Source organism: Sparus aurata, chromosome 17 (assembly GCF_900880675.1).
Source record: "Sparus aurata chromosome 17, fSpaAur1.1, whole genome shotgun sequence".
Lineage (NCBI taxonomy): Eukaryota > Metazoa > Chordata > Actinopteri > Spariformes > Sparidae > Sparus > Sparus aurata.
This window is the reverse complement of record NC_044203.1, coordinates 37,374,714-37,387,266: the sequence shown is the minus strand read 5'-3', so window position 1 is coordinate 37,387,266 and position 12,553 is coordinate 37,374,714. Positions and strand designations below refer to the sequence as shown.

The window sequence follows — 12,553 nt, the reverse complement described above, 5'->3', positions numbered from 1 at the left end:
ACTGTATATGTGACGGTCGTGTCTCTTCCAATGCTGCAGGGCCAGAAGGGAGCAGATGGAGTGGATGGAGTCAACGGAGAGGAGGTCTGAATGTCAACGTTATAACATCTTATCAGAAGCTTAGTTTAAAGAAAGCACACAGATAAACAAACGACTCACGACAGACGTCATGTACACGTGATAAACAGACTGTGTTGAGGAGTTATGGTGTGTTATTCTTAATTAGCTTGAATGTGATAAGGAACTAAACAAAGATTTAAATTAATAACTAAGAATAACTTGAGATAAGATTAGTTTATATTCATTATCGTGGTTTGACAGGTGAGGAGAATATTTTCAACCAGACAGCCAGATAGCGAGCTAATTACCGTTAGCTCCACGAGTTGGATGACAGCTCGGTGTCTGGCCGACTTCCTTATATTGGAGTAAAAAAAGGTTTCTCTGACAAACATAACATTTTCTCAGGTTTGGAATTCAACTGTCTCCAAGTTCAGTAAGAGTGAAAAGAGTGGCTAGCGTTAGCCTAAACGATGATTTACCACCCGCATGGTGTTACACTGTCCACCAGTCCTGAACAGGGTTTTTTCTAACTAGAACATATTAACAAATCATCATAAAGAAATGAATGTAGTTATGCTAACACTATTGTATTCCGATTGACAATGTTACCTTGCTACTTAGCTTAAACTAGATAGCTACACATGCTAAAAGCATCCATTGAATAGAAACAGTAGACAAACTAGCAAGCTAATTACTGTTAGCTCCATGAGTTGGTTGAAAACTTGATCTCCAGCCGACTTCTTAATAAAAGTGTCTCCGACAAATATAACATAAAATAACTTAAACTGTAACCTCACATAATAATAAACAAAACATTTATCAGAAATACTGCAGTAAGTAGATATAACGACTCATGTTATAACAATATGGTGATAAAGTCCGATATAGTCTGCATTAATGTAAACTGCGACCTAGTAAAGTCAGACGTCGTGAAACAAATAACATATGGAGTCAAAATAAATGTGGTTTTGTTGGTGGATTCTTCAGAACTGAACTGGGTCTCTGTTGTTTGTGTTCGCAGGGACTGAAGGGAAAAGATGGAGTGAAAGGAGTGAAAGGATACGCAGGAGATCCGGTAAAAAACTAAAAGCCAACACATTTTTTTCTCTGATTTTTTAATTTTCATTTGTGTTTAGTTTGTGCAGCAGTTCTTCATTTCAGTTCAGCTTTGTGAGGTTGACCTCTGACCTCTGACCCCTGATTGGTTGAACTGTCGTCCTCAGGGTATCCCCGGCATCACGGGAGAGAAGGGACTGAAAGGATATCCAGGAGTAAGAGGAGATCGGGTGAGTCCAACAGAACTAATACTTTAGTTACTTACATTAATACTACACAGTATTTTACCAAGAACCAAGAGTGTGTTGACAGGAAGTTTAAACTAGGGGTGATACGAATGTTTAAATACGACAGATTCTTGGTTCTGGTGAAAAGTGACTTCCTGTTATTGATTCAGTGACTGTAAACATTCAGCTTTAACTACTGGAATGGAAACATGTTGTTTGTTCAGGACACATTTCAACTCAGTCAAATGAAAAATAAATGATTCAGAAAACACAGAATCATTAAAGTGCTGAAATTTAACTCTGAGGGTCAAACATGTTAAATTTATAACTTAAAAAGTATTTGGATTACAACTGTAGACCTTTGCGAGGTCCAATAACTTTAATAGAAGAAATTATAATTATTTTAACAAAATCCAGGACACGACCTGAGAACAGTTCTGGATCTGTGTGAGTTGCCATGAAAGATAAATGATTACAGAGTCAAATAAAAACAGAAATATCTGTTTTCTGTCACACGTTATAAAGTAATTAATGTGTACATGTTGATATAATTTGGTGCTGTTCTGGTCCATCAGAGGCTCCCTGGTCCAGTCTCTCACAGGTCTTCACTCTTTGCTCAGTGTTTACAGTTCAAACATTAAACTTTAAAAGGCTCATAAAATCCCCACATCTGATAACTCCAGTCAACTTGAACTGAGAGGAAAGTCCTTCAGCTCCTTCTGTAACCTCTTGAGAAAAGTAGCTAACAGACAAACAAAAAGAAGGAACTGAAAACACGACCAGGAGAGTCAGACACACGTTTGTCTCTCGGCTCCTTCTGAGTTTCATCACTAATTTGCTGTATTATCCGTAAGAAAATGTAAATCTGATATCAGCTCTGTGTTCTGGTGGGAAGCTGCTCACAGCTGGAAGCTTCTTTGTGGAGTTTATCTTCTCAAACGACAGGTGAGACTGATTTCTTTGTGTTTTGTCCTCAGGGTCAACCAGGTGTCAATAACAACATCCCAGGAGCTAAAGGAGAGCCTGGGAGCCCAGGTTTTCCAGTAAGAAACTTCACACACTCTTCACACACATGGTTGAAGGATTTAGGAAGAGCTACGTGTGACACACTGACAGGGAACTGAACCAGAATCAGAACTTTTACTTTCTAACTGATGTTACATGAGTACCAGAACCAACATAAAGAACCTCAGTGTGTCTAGAACCTGATCTGAGTGCTGGGAACAGTCAGTAAATCAGCCGGTTGTATTAATCAGTCGCAGGTTCTGTAGAAGGATCGGTGGTTCTGATGCGTCTCAGGTGTCGGTGCTGAGAGGAGATACAGATCAACAGGGGGACGGACTCTGTCAGAACACCGGAGCGTCTCCATCAGTGAACCTCCGTCTGTTCTGTTGTGTCGCCTCAGTTTCTGTTGACGTCAGGATTCACTACAGACTGAGATCTTGTCGGTTGAAGTATTTGAGGATCTGAACGCTTCTTCCACCGCTGATAATCCTGTTTCTGTGTTTATCAGGAGTCCACAGGGCTGCACACAGTTTAAGGGAATTTTAGCATGCAAAACATAATAAATATAACAAAGAGTTTAATTTGTCCTGAATCATATTGTGTCAAAGTAAATATGTTTAAATCCACAGGGCGATTCCGGCCCGGATGGTGAGCCAGGTGAGAGAGGAATCGATGGATTCCCGGTGAGATTTCACACTTCCATTTTGTCATAAACAGTTTATAGTAGATGTCTGTAAACATCAACTATATATATATACATGATTGAGTATTTCTACACTGTGTTATCACAGCTGTTGGTCACATAAAGCCACTGACTGTGATGATTTCAAGGCTTCTACTGTGAAGCAGCTTATTAGAAATGTATTTGAATATTTGAGTTTTAGATTTAAAAGTATTATTCTGTTTAGCTGAAGTGATTATGATGAAAGTGCTGTGTCATTATTGCAAATTTGACCATTCGACTTCTTTTGCAGTCTTTGATTAATCATCTCAAACGGTCAATGCTGAAAGACCTGTTAAAGGAACAGTTCACCCTTTTTAAAGATTAAGATCTTCTCTGTAGCTGCTCAGACAAAAGCGTAAAGTGGGTGCACAGTTTAAATCTGGTCTGAGATCAGGTTGTGATGTGTTCTAACAATCACAAGGAGGAGGACTTTATATCCTCAGGAGGAGGAGAGAGGACTTTATATCCTCAGGAGGAGGAGAGGAGGACTTTATATCCTCAGGAGGAGGAGAGGAGGACTTTATATCATCAGGAGGAGGAGAGGAGGACTTTATATCATCAGGAGGAGAGGAGGACTTTATATCATCAGGAGGAGGAGAGGAGGACTTTATATCATCAGGAGGAGGAGAGGAGGACTTTATATCATCGGGAGGAGGAGAGGAGGACTTTATATCATCAGGAGGAGGAGAGGAGGACTTTATATCATCAGGAGGAGGAGAAGAGGACTTTATATCATCAGGAGGAGGAGAGGAGGACTTTATATCATCAGGAGGAGAGAGGCGGACTTTATATCATCAGGAGGAGGAAGGAGGACTTTATATCATCAGGAGGAGGAGAGGAGGACTTTATATCCTCAGGAGGAGGAGAGGATGACTTTATATCATCAGGAGGAGGAGAGGAGGACTTTATATCATCAGGAGGAGAGGAGGACTTTATATCATCAGGAGGAGGAGAGGATGACTTTATATCATCAGGAGGAGGAGAGGAGGACTTTATATCATCAGGAGGAGAAGAGGAGGACTTTATATCATCAGGAGGAGGAGAGAGGACTTAATATCATCGAGGAGAGAGGAGGACTTTATATCATCAGGAGGAGAGGAGGACTTTATATCATCAGGAGGAGGAGAGGGGACTTTATATCTCAGGGGGAGGAGAGGAGGACTTTATATCCTCAGGAGGAGAGAGGAGGACTTTATATCATCAGGAGGAGGGAGGAGGACTTTATATCATCAGGAGGAGGAGAGAGGACTTTATATCATCAGAGGAGGAGAGGAGGACTTTATATCTCAGGAGGAGGAGAGGAGGACTTTATATCAGGAGGAGGAGAGGAGGACTTTATATCATCAGGAGGAGGAGAGGAGGACTTTATATCATCAGGAGGAGGAGAGGAGGACTTTATATCTCAGGAGGAGGAGGAGAGGAGGACTTTATATCTCAGGAGGAGGAGAGGAGGACTTTATCATCAGGAGGAGGGAGGAGGACTTTATATCATCAGGAGGAGGAGAGGAGGACTTTATATCATCGGGAGGAGGAGAGGAGGACTTTTATCATCAGGAGGAGGAGAGGAGGACTTTATATCATCGGGAGGAGGAGAGAGGACTTTATATCATCAGGAGGAGGAGAGGAGGACTTTATATCATCAGGAGGAGGAGAGGAGGACTTTATATCTCAGGAGGAGGAGAGGAGGACTTTATATCATCAGGAGGAGAGGAGGACTTTATATCATCAGGAGGAGAGGAGGACTTTATATCATCAGGAGGAGAGGAGGACTTTATATCATCAGGAGGAGGAGAGGAGGACTTTATATCATCAGGAGGGGAGAGGAGGACTTTATATCATCAGGAGGAGGAGAGGAGGACTTTATATCTCAGGAGGAGGAGGAGGACTTTATATCTCAGGAGGAGGAGAGGAGGACTTATATCATCAGGAGGAGAGGAGGACTTTATATCATCGGAGGAGGAGAGGAGGACTTTATATCATCAGGAGGAGGAGGGAGGACTTTATATCATCAGGAGGAGGAGAGGAGGACTTTATATCTCAGGAGGAGGAGAGGAGGACTTTAATATCATCAGGAGGAGGAGAGGAGGGACTTTATATCATCGGGAGGAGGAGAGGAGGACTTATATCATCAGGAGGAGAGGAGGACTTTATATCATCAGAGGAGAGGAGGACTTTATATCATCAGGAGGAGGAGAGGAGGACTTTATATCATCAGGAGGAGGAGAGGAGGACTTTATATCATCAGGAGGAGGAGAGGAGGACTTGATATCCTCAGGAGGAGGAGAGGAGGACTTTTATATCCTCAGGAGGAAGAGAGGAGGACTTTATATCCTCAGGAGGAGGAGAGGAGGACTTTATATCATCAGGAGGAGAGGAGGACTTTATATCATCAGGAGGAGGAGAGGAGGACTTTATATCCTCAGGAGGAGGAGAGGAGGACTTTATATCATCAGGAGGAGGAGAGGAGGACTTTATATCATCGGAGGAGGAGAGGAGGACTTTATTATCATCAGGAGGAGGAGAGGAGGACTTTATATCATCAGGAGGAGGAGAGGATGACTTTATATCATCAGGAGGAGGAGAGGAGGACTTTATATCAGGAGGCAGGAGGAGGACTAATCAGGAGGAGGAGGAGGCCTTTATATCATCAGGAGGAGGAGAGTAGGGACTTTTATATCATCAGGAGGAGGAGAGGAGGACTTTATATCATCAGGAGGAGGAGAGGAGGACTTTATATCCATCAGGAGGAGGAGATGTAGGACTTTATATCATCAGGGGAGGAGGAGAGGAGGACTTCTATATCATCAGGAGGAGGAGGGAGGTACTTTATATCTCAGGAGTGAGGAGGAGGGACTTTATATCATCAGGAGGAGGAGAGGAGGGACTTTATATCATCAGGAGAGGAGAGGAGGACTTTATTCATCAGGAGGAGGAGAGGAGGACTTTATATCATCAGGAGGAGGAGAGGAGGACTTTATATCATCAGGAGAGGAGAGGAGGACTTTATATCATCAGGAGGAGAGAGGAGGACTTTTATATCATCAGGAGGAGGAGAGGAGGACTTTATATCATCAGGAGGAGGAGCGGAGGACTTTATATCATCAGGAGGAGGAGAGGAGGACCCTTTATATCATCAGGCGGAGGAGAGGAGGACTTTATATCATCAAGGAGGAGGAGAGGAGGACTTTATTCATCAGGAGGAGGAGAGGAGGACTTTATATCCTCAGGAGGAGGAGAGGAGGACTTATATCCTCAGGAGGAGGAGATGGAGGACTTTATATCATCAGGAGGGGAGAGGAGGACTTTATATCATCAGGAGGAGAGGAGGACTTTATATCATCAGGAGGAGGAGAGGAGGACTTTATATCATCAGGAGGAGGAGAGGAGGACTTTATATCATCAGAGGAGGAGAGGAGGACTTTATATCATCAGGAGGAGGAGAGGAGGACTTTATATCCATCAGGAGGAGGAGAGGAGGACTTTATATCATCAGGAGGAGGAGAGGAGGACTTTATATCATCAGGAGGAGGAGAGGGGAGGAACTTTATATCATCGGAGGAGGAGAGGAGGACTTTATATCATCAGGAGGAGGAGGAGGAGGATCTTTATATCATCGGAGGAGGAGAGGAGGACTTTATATCATCAGGAGGAGGAGAGGAGGACTTTATATCATGCGGAGGAGGAGAGGGAGGACTTTATATCATCAGGAGGAGGAGAGGAGGACTTTATATCATCAGGAGGAGGAGAGGAGGACTTATATCATCAGGAGGAGGAGAGGAGGACTTTATATCATCGGAGGAGGAGAGGAGGACTTTATATCATCAGGAGGAGGAGAGGAGGACTATATCCTCAGGAGGAGAGGAGGACTTATATCCTCAGGAGGAGAGGAGGACTTTTATATCATCAGGAGGAGGAGAGGAGGACTTTATCTCATCAGGAGGAGGAGAGGAGGACTTTATATCATCAGGAGGAGGAGAGAGGACTTTATATCATCAGGAGGAGGAGAGGAGGACTTTATATCCTCAGGAGGAGAGGAGGACTTTATATCATCAGGAGGAGGAGAGGAGGACTTTATATCATCAGGAGGAGGAGAGGACTTTATATCATCAGGAGGAGGAGAGGATGACTGGGTTTTACTTCTCGGGTGAACTGTTCCTTTAATAACTCTCAGAGATGATGATGGTTCCAGGCTGATGTCAGACTTTGTATCTTTAATCCAGCATCTTGTTAATTTTGTCAATGTGAATATAAAAATCTGTTATTCTTTGAATTCTGGTTTCAGGGTTCAGATGGAAGAAGAGGTCCTCCTGGAGAGAAGGTAGGAAACTGTCGACAAAGGTTTATGTATCGATTACACACCGCAATACTCTTTTAAAACACTGTGTGTGTGTGTGTGTGTGTCTGTCTGTCTGTCTGTCTGTCTGTCTGTCTGTCTGTCTGTGTGTGTGTGTGTGTGTGTGTGTGTGTGTGTGTGTGTGGTGTGTGTGTGTGTGTGTGTGTGTGTGTCTGTGTGTGTGTGTGTGTGTGTGTGTGTTTGTGTCTTGTAGGGTGCACCTGGAACAGCAGGAGCTCGAGGACTCCCTGGTGTCCAGGGCGCTTCAGGTCCACAGGTGAGTGATCAGACTACATGACGCTGGACGTCTGACCAACACGTTAGAAATTATATTGCTCTTTAGAAATATCACATAAAACACATACAAACAGGATTATTAGACGTAGAAGTCTTTACAGCCGCTGCTTTGTGCTGGAGGGCATAATAAAGATCAACAGATTAAACAGAGGCCAATCAGAACCAATAGATGGATGAACTGGATCTGTGTGTCAAACACAAGGTTCTGATCCGTCCAGGTTCTGCTGATCGATCAGATTGATATGAAGACTGTGTTTTTGACGCGTTCATCTTCCAGGATTTAATCTTGTGTTTCTTAATCTGACGGGTCAGATTGGTGAGGACGTTCTCCTGGTTCTGTCTCTTGGCGTTTATTTCCTTCAGCTGCAGTGTTTTGGGCTTTCTCAGCCACCGTAGTCTGACACAGGAACCTCTGACAGTATAGTGGTGTAAGGCGTGTGTCTGTCTGTAGCTAACTGCAGTTTGCATCTCTCTGGTTCCTCTGTGGGATTACTGAACTGGATCTGTGTGTCAAACACAAGGTTCTGATCCGTCCAGGTTCCGTCCAGGTTCTGTTGATCCAGATAATCTCCACAGATGAACTCCACACTGTGATGTGTGAAGCTAAATTAACTGTATAGCAGTGAGAAGCTAATGCTAGGCTACAAACAGATGACATCACGGTCACATGAGGACGAGGACACTGCACTTGCTAACATGCTAACATGCTAACAGATTTCCGGGTTTTGGGACTACAGACCTCACCTCTGTATTGGGCTGAACAGGTGAACAGACTGAGGCTGTAGTGGCTGTTGCTGTTGTCGTCCTGTGGACTCAGTTCAGACCCGGTGTGGTGCTGTGTAGAACCAACAGTGTCGTGTCCACATAGAGACTCTGCTGTGATTTGATTCGGCGAGGACGCAGTTAAACTACTTAAGGCTCATTTACTGCAGCTGCCCACATTTGTCCTTCTGCCAGACAATCAGAAGTTTCTTACAAACAGATTGACACAACAATTATGAGATGAAGAAGGGTTCATGTCGAGAGATGTGGAGTCAGTCAGAGTTCATCAGATGTGGTGTTCAGGAAGGACAATTTGCAGATTTGGCTGATAGACAGACTTCCAGAGAAATTCAGTGGAACTGTTCAGGGAAATTGAAACCATGTGTCTCTGTGGGGAAAGAACGAAGGAAAGAAAGAAAATAAAAGAAAGGGAACAAGGAAAACATTTCACAGTGTAGCTGATGAATGAATGCACAGAGATCTGAGGAACAGAAAATAATCTCCAGCTGTCGGTCCATGTGTGCAGCAGTTATCTGCCTCTCGTGCTGTCTTGGCACAACCAGGCTGCCGTACGTTCTTTTCAGGAATGAGTGAGGGAGGAAACTGATAACTGACCTGCAGCATGTATATGCAGGTTTAAAGTAACTGGGCTGCTGCGATGCATCTAAACATGTTCTCCAATCACCTGTGAAACCTCCTGGAACATGAAATCATACTGAACGATAACAAGACGAGACGCATCAGGACGGATCAGAGTCTGTTCGCACAGAGCGCCGTGTCGTCAGAGTCCGTTCGCTCAGAGCGCCGTGTCGTCAGAGTCCGTTCGCTCAGAGCGCCGTGTCGTCAGAGTCCGTTCGCTCAGAGCGCCGTGTCGTCAGAGTCCGTTCGCTCAGAGCGCCGTGTCGTCGGAGTCCGTTCGCTCAGAGCGCCGTGTCGTCAGAGTCCGTTCGCTCAGAGCGCCGTGTCGTCACGTTGGTGTTTGTGAATCGTTGAGATGAACAGACCCGTCAGACAAGTTGACTCAGAAAGCACTAATAGCACTAAATTACTAAAGTAATTCAAAGAACTTTCTATTAGAGATGAAAGAGAGCATTAAGAACAGAAACACAAGGCAGAATAGGGACAATATAAAAGATATTAAAGGAGCAGTCTGTAGTTTTGTTGAAGAATTGTTAATGAGAAAAGATCTTCACTGACTGAACAAACTAAAGGACAACACAATTTATATTGTGTTACTGTGTTTATATGTGGCGGACCCTGCCACCTCTCTAGCTTCACACAGTATTTTTGGACCTTATTGTCCTCTGAGAACAGCTTGTTTATCCACTGATGGAGAAAATACATATTTCTCAAATTGTATTGTTACCTTATTGAACTATTACCTGAACTACGTAGTGCTCCTTTAAAATAGGATTTAAAGAGCATAATAAAGTAGAAGAGCTGAAATAGAATCAGATACAGAAGAATTACAGTGCAAGAAGTATTGAGAAATCTGCCTGTGATCGATATTGACCTTTAAATATGAATGTGTTATTCTGTTTTGGGGTCTGAGATCAACAGGGATTGAGAAATAATGATAACATCATATTTGATAAGCACACACACACATATTCACATGGAGATGCATCCATGCATGAGGAAACACGCACACAAGCTTTGGAACGATTACTGGAAGTTACATGATTTTTGTGAAAGATAGACATGACAAAGTTACCATTTGATTAAAGGCGGCGGGGATCATTACCTGCTAATTTGCAGAAAAAAAAGCAGAAGCAGGAAACTCTTTAGAGCAAAACTCCAGAATAAACAGTCAACAGTCGAGTCGAACACGAGGAAGCCGACAAATGAACAGAAAATGTAAAACACAAAAAGTCAATGTGAGTAATTACAAGTAAAAAAATTAAAGAGGCAAAATCAGAAACAATCAGATCAGAAAAAGAAATAATACAAAGAAATATTGCAAATATGAATGAACACATAAAGTCAATGAAGGACAGAAGACGACGTCACTGTGTCGGCGGAAAGCTGTCAGGTAGTGACGTGAATGAGGAGCACGGTTCTGATCCAGTCCATGTTTCTCTGCAGGGACGCCAAGGGGAAAAAGGCGATCCTGGACTGCGAGGAATAAACGGTTTCCCTGGACCTCAGGTCAGTACGTCACCTCCACATCCTCAGGCTTCATCTGTGTGACTCGTACTGCTGACGCCTCGCTGTGCTGGAGGCTCCTCCTGCTCTGACTCTGTTGCTGTCCCTGCAGGGTAACCCAGGACAACCGGGAGGCCCGGGACAACCCGGACGTCGTGGCCATAATGGACAGAAGGTGCGTGACATCATTTCCTGCGTCTCATCTGTGATTTCATGAATGTCTAGACTTCATGAAATGAGTCTGGCTGCGATCGCTCCTCCAACATCAGTCTGTAGGGCGCTGATGAGAAGTCAGAGGCTCACCGGAGTTATTGTGGTTCATCCTGAAGGGAACATGAACCACATTTTGTTACAGAACAGTTGTTGAGGTATTCAGACATTGAGATCTCTAGAACCGAGCCGCTCATGTGGTAAGCAAACTAACATTCACAGAAACATGTTTGATAAATGGGTGCAAAGTGTTTTGAGTTTGACAGGGTTTGTTGAGCGGTCAGTCAGTCAGGCGGGTTCTGTGTCTTCAGTAGAGAGAAGGGTTAAATTGTTTGTTGTTGTTTTTAAAGGGCCAACCAGGAGAACCAGGTGGTCCAGGTGTTCCAGGCTCACAGGGATCCAGAGGAATGCCAGTAAGCAGCTGATCAATGTACACTGTATATTTATAACTCCATCAGTGATTCAAACGTCTGTCTGTGCTCGGTTTCAGGGTCAGGATGGGAGAGACGGTTATGGACCTAAAGGAACCGAAGGTGCCAAGGTAGAGCTGATCTTCATGACTTGGAATACAGAAAAGAAAGGAGATTTGTTGCTGAGTTTGCAGAGCGATCAACATGAAACACGACTGAAAGGCTGTGTCTCACTTCAGGGTCTGCATCCTCTGAAGGACTCGGCCTTTGTGGTCTGTGAAGGCGAGTCCTTCAGAGAGACCTTGTTAACCTCGTCAGCCGTTGTTAAATGTGACGGTCTAGCCTTTGGAGCATTTCCTGGTTGTGTCACCAGATGTTTTACTCTTACGTCACCATTTCTGCCGCCCAGGCCCGCGAAAGTGACGATCTACGCCACGCAATGTCGCCATTTTCTCTCTTTCATTCTTCTTTTTTGGGCGCACAAAGCATCTTGGGATATGTGAGGTCATGAAGGATCGTAGCGGTGCATCCTCCAGAAACAGGGAGAAGAAGGAGCATCTGGAGGAGCTTCAGACTGGGACAGCCTTCATGTTGTGATGTAATCAGCCTTCAGATGCTCCTCTGAAGGATGCACACCTGAACTGAGACAAACTTGTGATTTGTTTGGTGATCACACAATGAAAAAGCATTAAGTTGAAGTCAGATTTTCACCTCTTACCTTTTATTTACAGGGAAATCCTGGTTTTCCTGGTCACCCTGGTCTGCCGGTGAGTCCATCCATTTTCTAGAAATGCAAATCTAAATGATTCCCCCACCTTCTTAAGTTGGTTACCAGGCTGTTGAGGGACGAGCGACGACTTTCTGTCTCTGTGTGTCTGATGTGTTCAGGGTCCTCGGGGTACAAATGGAACCAGAGGAGGTCCAGGAGGCAAAGGGAGCAAAGGTCAAGAGGTGAGACACAGCACACCTGTATGTTTATGTTAGTCACTGTTTAAGTTTTTGCTTCATCGGTGACTTTTATTTCTTGTCTTGTCAACCCAGGGGAGACGAGGCAGAGACGGAGGAGACGGCGACCCTGGAACAGATGGAGGTCCAGGACACCCGGTGAGTCGGCACCTTTACTCTTGGAGCAGCAGCAGACATGAGTCAGTGATGATTTATTTGCTATATGATCGTCAAAAGGTGCCTGACCACAAATATGAGCACGTCATTTTCAACTGAGTGTTGGTCTTTAGTCTGGTGGTGCGGCAGTGGATCCAGTCGGGTCAGCACACTGTAGCCCCCCCCCCCCCCTTTTTGAATCCACTCCAGTGTTTATTATATG

At 44.2% G+C, this 12,553-nt stretch overlaps 1 pseudogene; it reads left to right on the top strand.

The window, feature by feature from the left end:
• LOC115567799 (collagen alpha-6(VI) chain-like) overlaps positions 1–12,553 on the top strand; it is a 42,651-nt pseudogene that overhangs the window by 19,273 nt on the left and 10,825 nt on the right.